Source organism: Euprymna scolopes, chromosome 26 (genome assembly GCF_053919585.1).
Source record: "Euprymna scolopes isolate OS-2025 chromosome 26, ASM5391958v1, whole genome shotgun sequence".
In the NCBI taxonomy this organism is placed as follows: domain Eukaryota; kingdom Metazoa; phylum Mollusca; class Cephalopoda; order Sepiida; family Sepiolidae; genus Euprymna; species Euprymna scolopes.
Window position 1 is genome coordinate 22,650,139 of NC_136507.1, and position 10,045 is coordinate 22,660,183.

Consider the following 10,045-nt stretch of genomic DNA (forward strand, 5'->3'; position numbering starts at 1 on the left):
CTTTTCTCGCTTTTTTTCCATCTCTCACTCATTTCTACCACTCTCTTATCTCTTTTACTATGTTTCTCTCCCTTTTATGTCATTCTTTATTTTACTTCTCTTTTTCTTTCTGTGTATAATTTTATACCTTTCTCTCTCCCTCTTACTCTCTCTCCGTCTTCAATATCCTCTCTTTCTTTCTTTCTTTCTTCCTTTTTCTATTCTCATTTGTTTTATTATTCGCTTACTCTCCACCCGCTTCCTCATTCTCTTTTGATAACTGGTTCTTATCACTTCCTTTCTTTCTCCGTCTTTGTACTATAAAGACCGAGGCCTCTACCTTTTTTTCTCTCAGTCTTTCTCTTGCTTTCTTTTTTTTACTCGAAATGCATGTTAATTTACATTAAGTAGTTTATACCCTCTCTCAAAAAATGATAGAACAATTATGGTTTGCTAGAGTTCGTACTAATATTTATTTAAAATCATGAACCTTTATCAGAAACTTGATTTTGCGTCTATTTTTTTTTTTTTCATTTGTCTTCATCTTTTTCTTCTAGGAGGATGGAACATCCAACCAGATGCCTAACATTTACCCTTATTTTAGTGAGTCTAACCAAGAGATCTTTTCAGGATTCTAGTCGTCCCTTTCAGTGCAATCGTTTGTATGCACTTGGTTCACCGGGTATGCTTTCTATGTACGTTTTTAAAGTTCTTTTTTATAATCCCAGTTGCTCCTATGATGATTGGTATAATTGAAACCTCTTTTAATTTCCAATTTCGTTTCATATCATACATAAGTCTCTGATACTTTGTTATTTTCCCCTCTCAGCTCTGTTAAGCCCTGTAAAATTAGGTAAACTTACCTCTATTATACACGCTTTTTTTTATCTGTTCCAAATAAATATATCTGGTTTAACAGCTCCGTGTTCTAGATATGTACCAGTAGGGATTATGTGGTCATAGTGAATGGTGTTGTTGTCATTCCCAACTGTTCGTTCGGGTATATATTTCCAGGATTTTACAACACTGAATGTTTAGTTTTTTACATATCTTCTAATGAAGGTTTTTGCAAATTTCATTATTTCAATCTGTATAATAACCATCTCCAGGAAGGACTTCGCGACTAGAAATCAGGTGGTCCACACTCTCAACCTCAGTGTTGCAAAACCTATATTTCTTATTATTGCTTGGACCACTCATCCTTTTGAAGGCGTTCGTCATGAGGCCCTGTTCTAGTGAAGCCAGTACCAACCTCTCTTGGTCGTAATCACTATTGTCACGGTATGTGCTCGACTAAGTTTGCACCTACGTCCTCTGAAAAAAACATTCACAACAAATACTCGTCTCGTTACAACCACAATTTCCTCTAATTTTTATTTGTGCTTAATGTAACACGATAGTTTGTGAACCCGAGGAGGGATAGTTTGTTGGGAAATGTTCTGGGAACGGTAATTAGCTAAATGTTTTCCATATGAACGATAGAAACATCAATGGGTCGATATAGCGTCGGCTATAACCGGCTGGAATAGGACTGGTTGTCGAGTCTCCGTTGCCTTGTTACAGGTAGACATAAGGGATCTCTGCTGAAAATTTAACGTTGCATAAAATAACTGAACAAAGTCAGTTTTTTATAAAAAAAATACCAGCAGGTTACCCGGCGTTGCTCGGTCGTAAAATACATGGCAATGATTACAAAAGTTAAAAAAAAAATGATTCGTGCGCTACCACCGAGAATCAAAACCAGAAAGTTTAGCTTACAATTTATTTTTTCCTTTGACGTTAATGCCTGAGCTATAAAACAATTCCGTTGTTCGACCGACACCTGCTAAATTGTTTTAATTTTCACACTATTGCACCGATTTTTCCGGGATAAAACCCACATATAAAGTTTCGGATGGGTTCGAATACCCTATATATTAAGATTCATGTCTATAGACTAAAAACTGACAGAGGAGTTTAGTAGGCAATTTTTATTAAACAAATGTATATATATATGCATGCATAAATATATATAGAAAGAGGTTTGTTTTTACTATAACGTTTTTACGCAAATATTACACAAGTATAAATCATGTAGATTATTTGCATGAATATAACTACACGTAGTAGTTACCTAAAGATGATCATCCCATAAGAAAACACAAAAAGACTAATAGGGAATTAATTAAAATGGATATTTAAAAGAATATGCAAATCTTTCGCAGAGGAATGCAATCCCACGACTCATGTATAACAAACGTTGTGTTTTCCGTCTCTTTCCCTCATTGGTTCCTCTCACATCCTTTACTTTCTGTCTTTTTGAATCGTTACTAACAGATTCTTTTGCGTTTTGTCTTTTTTCTTTTTTGTACTCATAATGCATGCTAAATGCGTATGTACTAGTTTATTACTTCATATAAAAATATTAGGAAAAAAAATGATTCTCCCCAAACTTCGTAACAATGTTGATTTACAATCATACACCTCTGCCAGATACTTGACTTTGCATCTGTTGTTATGATCGTGAATCTATGCCCTCTGAAAAACATTCCCGACAATCACTCATCTCGTTAGAACCACTATTTCCTCTACCTTCAATCTGTGCATAACAGTGTAAAAAATATAAGACGGGTGATGCTTACGTGGGGCGAGTCTATCCGTCGGGGGATACATGAACCAACATGTGTGAAGCATAGCAAATGATATTATAGTCAAGGGGGTGGGAGGTGGCTTAAAATCTATAAAAGAAGTGTATTTATTTGCTTCCCCACTGAGCAAATTAGGCACAAGGCCATTTTTTAATGTGGAGAGAGAGAGAGAGAGAGAGACGGAGGAGGGAAAAGGGGACCAGCTCCCGATGGGTGGGAAATGGGAGCTGGATAGTGACAATTGGTATGAAGGGTTGGTATTTATTTGCTCCCCCACCGAGCAAATTAGGCACAAGGCCGATTTTTAAAGTGAGGAGTGAAGGGGAAATGGGGACCAACTCCCCAGGGAGTAGCGGAGCTGGATAGTGACAATTGGTATGAAGGGTTGGCCCTACATTGACCAAGGTCCACATATGGTCTTTGCTTGCAGTATCTGCCGGAACAGATGGTATTTATTTGCTCCCCCACCGAGCAAATTAGGCACAAGGCCAATTTTTAATGTGAGGAGTGAAGGGAGGGGGAAGAGAAAAAGGGGACCAGTCCCGAGAGGTGGGAAATGGGAGCTGGTTAAAGGTCAGGCATGTGGGGTTGCCCCCACATTTGGTCTTTGCTAGTCATAGCTAGTCATAGCTTGCAGTATCTGCTGGAACAGATGGTATTTATTTGCTCCCCCACCGAGCAAATTAGGCACAAGGCCAATTTTTAATGTGAGGAGTGAAGGGAGGGGGGAGGGAAAAAGGGGACCAGCTCCCGAGAGGTGGGAAATGGGAGCTGGTTAAAGGTCAGACATGTGGGGTTGCCCCCACATCTGGTCTTTGCTAGTCATAGCTAGTCATAGCTTGCAGTATCTGCCGGAACAGATGGTATTTATTTGCTCCCCCACCGAGCAAATTAGGCACAAGGCCGATTTTTAATGTGAGGAGTGAAGGGAGGGGGAAGGGAAAAAGGGGACCAGCTCCCGAGAGGTGGGAAATGGGAGCTGGTTAATGGTCAGGCATGTGGGGTTGCCCCCACATCCGGTCTTTGCTAGTCATAGCTAGTCATAGCTGCAGTATCTGCCGGAACAGATACTACACTTTGATCTTGTCGCCCGGGATATAAAAGAGGTTCTTCCATTCCCTCTGAAGTCTAATTTTACTTATCGTAGCGATTAGACCAGGCCGTTTGATTTGCTCCGGCAAGCATTTTTCATACTGTTGTTACTAGACCCGGTGTAGGGGTTGCTAAAACAGTGTTTTTTGTTTACAGCCCTGCCATTGACCTGCTTGCCTTGGAGTGCCGCCCTTCGGACCATGTTTTTCCGACAATAGTAAACGCAAATTTTATGAGCAACGTTTATTTTTCTAAAATTGTCCGTTTGTAGAACTCTATACCAAAGATCTGGTTTGCACCCGGCTAGATGATCACTTTCAAGTCCAACGTAAGTTTGTGTTTATTCGTGCTTTTAAATAATCATATTGTACCCACTTCCGGAACTAACAATCATCGACTTCCAAACACTAATTATATATTATCATTTAGCCTTGATATCCAGTGACTGTCTTGTAAATCTAATATATAAACGGCTATATGTCTGGTTGTCTGGCTGTCTGTCTCCATATTTTCAAATTCTATCTCCCCGAAACTAAAAGTCGCAGAACAGCACTAGGGGCCTCTAATAATTGGATTTTTTATGGGCCGTTCTTTTATGAGTTTTCAACTGGCTTACTTTATTTTAAAGGGGTCAAAAATTGATCATCTTAGTTTATTTTTAATTTTTATTTTTTTAATCGTGTCTTGTTGGTACAGTCTCCAACTTCGAAGACAATATTTTCGGTTTTAGTTCTAGCCTATGCCACCTAGATGCTTTTTGTAATAACTTTTGAAATCACGACTGTATAATAATATATACGAAATATAAACAAATTAACATATATTTAAGCGTATTTTACGCCTGAGCAGAGCCGGGCGGGCATATCACCCGCTAGTAAACAAATAAATTATTATAATTTCTGATGATATAAGCAAAAACACTAACCGTCGACGTCATTTTAGACGGCGGTATTTAATTTTTTATTTGTTTACTTATTTCCCTTTGCAAATTGAAATTTTTTCAACGACAATTTACAATGGCTCTTTTTACTCGCTAATTATTTTCGTGACAGAACGGATGTAATATATATATTAATAAAAATGTAGAAGAATAAATACAATTAGTCCTTAATACTGATAAGAACTCCTAACGTACTGATTTGCTACATCTTGAGATGTTTGATTTCTGAAATCTTTTAAATCGATTTCTCTTGAGACGTACGTAGAATTAATGAATTTTGAGTTATTTTTTATTTCGTAACTTGGTTTCAATGGCATTAAAAATGTATAAATACATACACAAACAAACACACACACAAAATGTGTATATATATATAAATTTATATATATATATATAAATATAAATATATATATATATATATAAATGTATATATGTATATAAATATATATATATATATATATATATATATATCTTCTATATATAAAGCTGAACGTTTGTCTGTATTTCTGGTCACGAATAGGCTCCTATATGGTTGACTATTATAGAAAACTGATCACACATAATGAAAGAAGATGAATCGAGACACAGGAATGGGTATGTTTGATCTGGCATAATGATGATTCATTAAAATTGTGAGGTCTGCGTACAAGCCTGGTACACAAAGTATGGAAATAAAAAATTTAAAAATTAAAAAAGAAAACGTTTACAAGTGTTTTTTATATAGATGCACATAAGAATACTTTGATAAGTATGTTTTACCTTAAATAAGGATGGTATAATAAAATCGTGAGGTCTGCGTTCGTGCCTGACCTCTATAGAATGGAAATAGGCACAAACTTTAATAAAGACTTTTCATATCTATCTGCATAAGTATACTTTGATAATTATGTTTCAGTTTGAAGAAATATGGTATAATAAAATTACGGGATGTTCGTTCGCGCCTGACCTCCATACAATGGAAATATGTCACAAAGTTTAACAAGGTTTTTAATATAGATCCAGAGAATATTGTGATAAGTTTTTCATTGTGAACAGGTATGGTATAATAAATTATGGGGTTTAACTATTTTATTTTTACTTTCATCATATTTTGCTTTCGTTTTGATACCCCAGCAAATTCGAAGCTATCTCTTTACAACCCCTCCTTTTAATAACCTATCATACTTTCATAAATTAGAGTCCATTTTCTGTAGTCTGTTTTTGAACCCAGTCAAGGACGGGTACTTTTACTAGTATATATATATATATATATATATATATATATATATATATATATATATATATATATATATATATATATATACTAGTTGGACACTCGAAGATACTCAGTTATACAACACACTTGAATAATGTTATTTTAATTTATGCAGATTTCCTATGTATTATTGTAGAATCTATCACCTATTGACTATTATATATTACGAGGAATAATTTGCATTGGGGAGTAATTTGCAAAAAATAAATATATATGTGTGCGTGTGTGTGTATGCGTGTGCGTGTGTGTGTATGTGTATGTGACGCTTGTACATTTATTTATGTTTACATTATTGGCTACATGAGTGCATACATTTTCTGTGGTGTCTCCTTCCAGAGAGCCAGTCACATCTCAGACCAAAATCAAGATTTTTTTAAGCTTAGAATTTATCTTTTCGTCTGACGCCGAAGGCTCTCTGAAAAGAGGCCATACAGAATCATGTATGCAAATGTGTAGCTAGCAACGTTTTTTGGATGAACAAACATACTCTGAACATGTTCTGTTCATTCGTTGAGCACACTTTGATAAACACAATCGTTTCAGTCGATATACATTTAGGAAACTAAGACTATACAACAATTATATATATATATATATATATATATATATATATATATATATATAGTCGTTGAAGTTTTCAACTTTTAAAACTATAAAAAAAATTATTTTTTATCATTCGTTAGAAAACCATCCAGTCAGTAAGTTATTTAATCACCTGCAATCACTGCATCAACTCGCTCTCGAATTTACTATAGTAATATATATACTATAGTAGTATATATATATATATATATATATATATATATATATATATATACTATAGTAGTATATATATATATATATATATATATATATATATATATATATATATATATATATATATATATACTAGCATGCGTGCCCGGCGTTGTCTCGATTTGTTTTTTAGCCGCTAAAGTAGCTGCTTAGGTCAAAGTTACAAAAATAAAGCATTGACCATTGCCTGGCGTATATTGATTATACCCGGGGTCGGGGTTCTGCGCATGCGTTAATTAAACTTTAGTTTAAACAACGTTATTTTATGCGTATTGATTTGAATCATGTGTTAACGGATAAAGATGGAGAGCTACCTTTTTTTTCGATTCTTGCTGATGGCACAGAAGATATTTTTAAATCACTACAATATATAATAGGTACAATATAATGTATTATACATATAAAAGTGAACGTGCCTGTGTGTGTGTGTGTCTGTGTACATTTTCCAACGCAATAACTCTGTCAATTCTCAGCCTACAGACTCGAAATTTGATATACAGTATACTGAGATTAGGGAAAATCGTTGTAATCCGTGTTCGGCCAGGAATTTACCTGTTAAGGGGTCAAAGTTCAACGATTTGATCTTTGAGAACTCTTCCAACCTCCTCCGACAATTTTGGGTATACACACTTGAAATTTTAGATATAGGTTCCTTGGACATGGATCTAACTTAATAACTTCATTCGAGCCCCCAAACAATAAATGTTAAGGTGTCATAATAAGGGTTAATGTTTTAAAAAATGACCGTTTTTCTTTGCTCAACATACACCTCCAAACACCCGGGCAACGCCGTCTTAAATGCTAGTAATTCATAATAAGAAAAATTGTCTCTATATTAATAAATACGAAATTTGCATGAATTAAAATGTAAACAACTCTATGATAAGATTTAATGAGTGTACGGTAGTCATTGTTGCAATAGCGTAATAATAATTAATAGTGAAAATATTGTATAATTAGGTTACTTAAGGGACCGACTCATCAAGAACTGCTTTACGTTGGACTTGAAGACGACTATATTGAAGTCAGCTGAAAAGCAAACAAACGGAACATACTTAAACAGGCGGCAGTTCTAGAAGAGAAGCTTTGTTCATGGAATCCATGTTTAATTTTACGCACAGATAAAGAGTAGGGAAAAGTATTGATGGTAGTTTCATGTAGACGAGTGTTTTTCTTGAAGTTTGGTAAAAGGGATCATATATTGAAGCTCAGACGAGCACTCGGTATGAAAATAACGATGGAGCAGAGACACGCTAGCAACGCCTCTTCTTTGAGAAGGAAGAGAAAAGGGCATCCACTGTTAGGCTACGAAGTCGGATTTGTAACTCTATCAAGGCAGGATAGGCTCTTCGAGCAGCTCCTGCCCAGGAGTTCTGACGGTCTCCATCTTTGGACGTACGTGGCACTTATACATGTAGAGAATTTCATCGGAAGTAGGATATCAACTGGAGCGGTAGAATAACGCAACCATTTTTATGACGGCATTGGCAACCGATTTAATGTATGGGTTCTGTTTCAAATCAGAAACAATAGTAAAATGCAGAAGCTTGTCAAAACATGAAGCATCCCCAAGACGGGATCCATTCAATTTGTGCCAGACAGGGGCCCGAACATTGATAATTGAATAATAAAAGTTTCGTTTTACATAGATTAAACTTAACCAGCCACCCTTTCAGCATTACATCATGTGATAGGCATTAGTGAAACGAGAAACAAAAGAAATTTTAGTCATTTACGGCTTTTAAAGTGTTCATATATAATAGAAAAAATGCCTACTAATGATCTAAGAATGTGATTAAGGAGATCATTGATGAATATAAGGAAGAGAGTCTGGGCCACTACCGTTATAAGTCCATCGGAGAGAAAGAATTTAATAAACATGTCCAGCTATACCGTAGATGGAGATCTTTGAAGTAGACCTTTATGCTATGAGCTACCAGAAGCTTTTGATATGTCAGGAGCAATTCCTTAGAAACGATACCACCGTCGACAAATTCGATTATATCACTCTATGTTATATATTCGCTACGGCCGGTCGTCTAATGTCTATATAATTTCTAAATCGACTTTTGTCATTGTGTACGATATATACACCTGGCAGCGAAATAACATTAACTCACAACTAGAGGATAAAATATCTTGTTTATTTCCAATGACAACCTTTTCGGTTTATTCCTCTGGTCTTGAGCGCGTGGTACAATGGGGGAAGAGGTGGCTGGTCACTTTTAATGCATCCAAAACCAAGCTTCTATCTTTACATCATCAATGCTCTGATCCCCATCTGGCATCAATTGATATGGATGGCTCTCGTCTTAGGGAGGCTCCATGTTTTGACAAGCTTCTGGGTTTGACCTTTGCTCCTGATCTGAAAGGGAACACGTACATCAAATCTGTTGCCAGGGACGCTGGGAACATGGTGGGATCCTTCTACCGCCCCAGAAGATATCTCACTACTAATGCAATTCTCTATCTGTATAAAAGCCAAGTACGTCCAAGGATGGAGCACTGCTGCAACATCTGGGCAGGAGCTGCCAAAAACAGCCTATCCTGCCTTGACAGAGTACAAAATAGACTTCGTGGTTCAGTGGGGGATGCCCTTTTCTCTTCCCTGCAACCTCTCTCCCACAGAAGAGACGTTGCGAGCCTGTCTTTGTTTTATCTATATTTCCATGGAAGGTGCTCGTCTGAGCTCCAATCCCTCGTCCCCCCTCGCCAATCTTTCACGAGAAACACCCGTCTGGCTGAAACTACTGTCAATAATTTCCCCCACTCTTTATCTATGCCTAAATCCAAACGTAGATTCCATGAGCAAAGCTTCTTTCTTAGAACTGCACGCCAGTGGAACTCTCTGCCGCTTGACTATTTCCCACCTGACTACAACTTGGACATCTTCAAGTCCAACATAAAAATACTCCTGACAAACCGCCCCCTTAAGTAAGACACTCTATCAAAACCCCCAATACTAATGATTACTACAATTGTGACGGGACACCGGATGATGCCGGGTGTCCCGTTCAGCTAGGTGAAGATAAGAATGCTTGTGGCCGGGGGAGGGGGGCGTGCTGATACTGTGTTAAAGATTAAGACAAGCGTTTATGAGATATGTTCGGGAGACATGATATCTGTTTTAATTGCGGAAAAAAGGAGATTATTTTTATAGTTGGATCTGGCGAGAATGAGTTTTAACTAACGTAATTGATTCGGACAGTCTCGAGAATTTGGTTCCAAAATGTCTGCTCGGAGTCGGGGACCCGTGGTGTTTTAACTCAGAGACCACCAAGCTAGTTTGACAGATATGTTCACAAAACAATAGAGAAAAGGAAAAGAATAAGAAAATAGGGGGGATAGAGAAAGAAA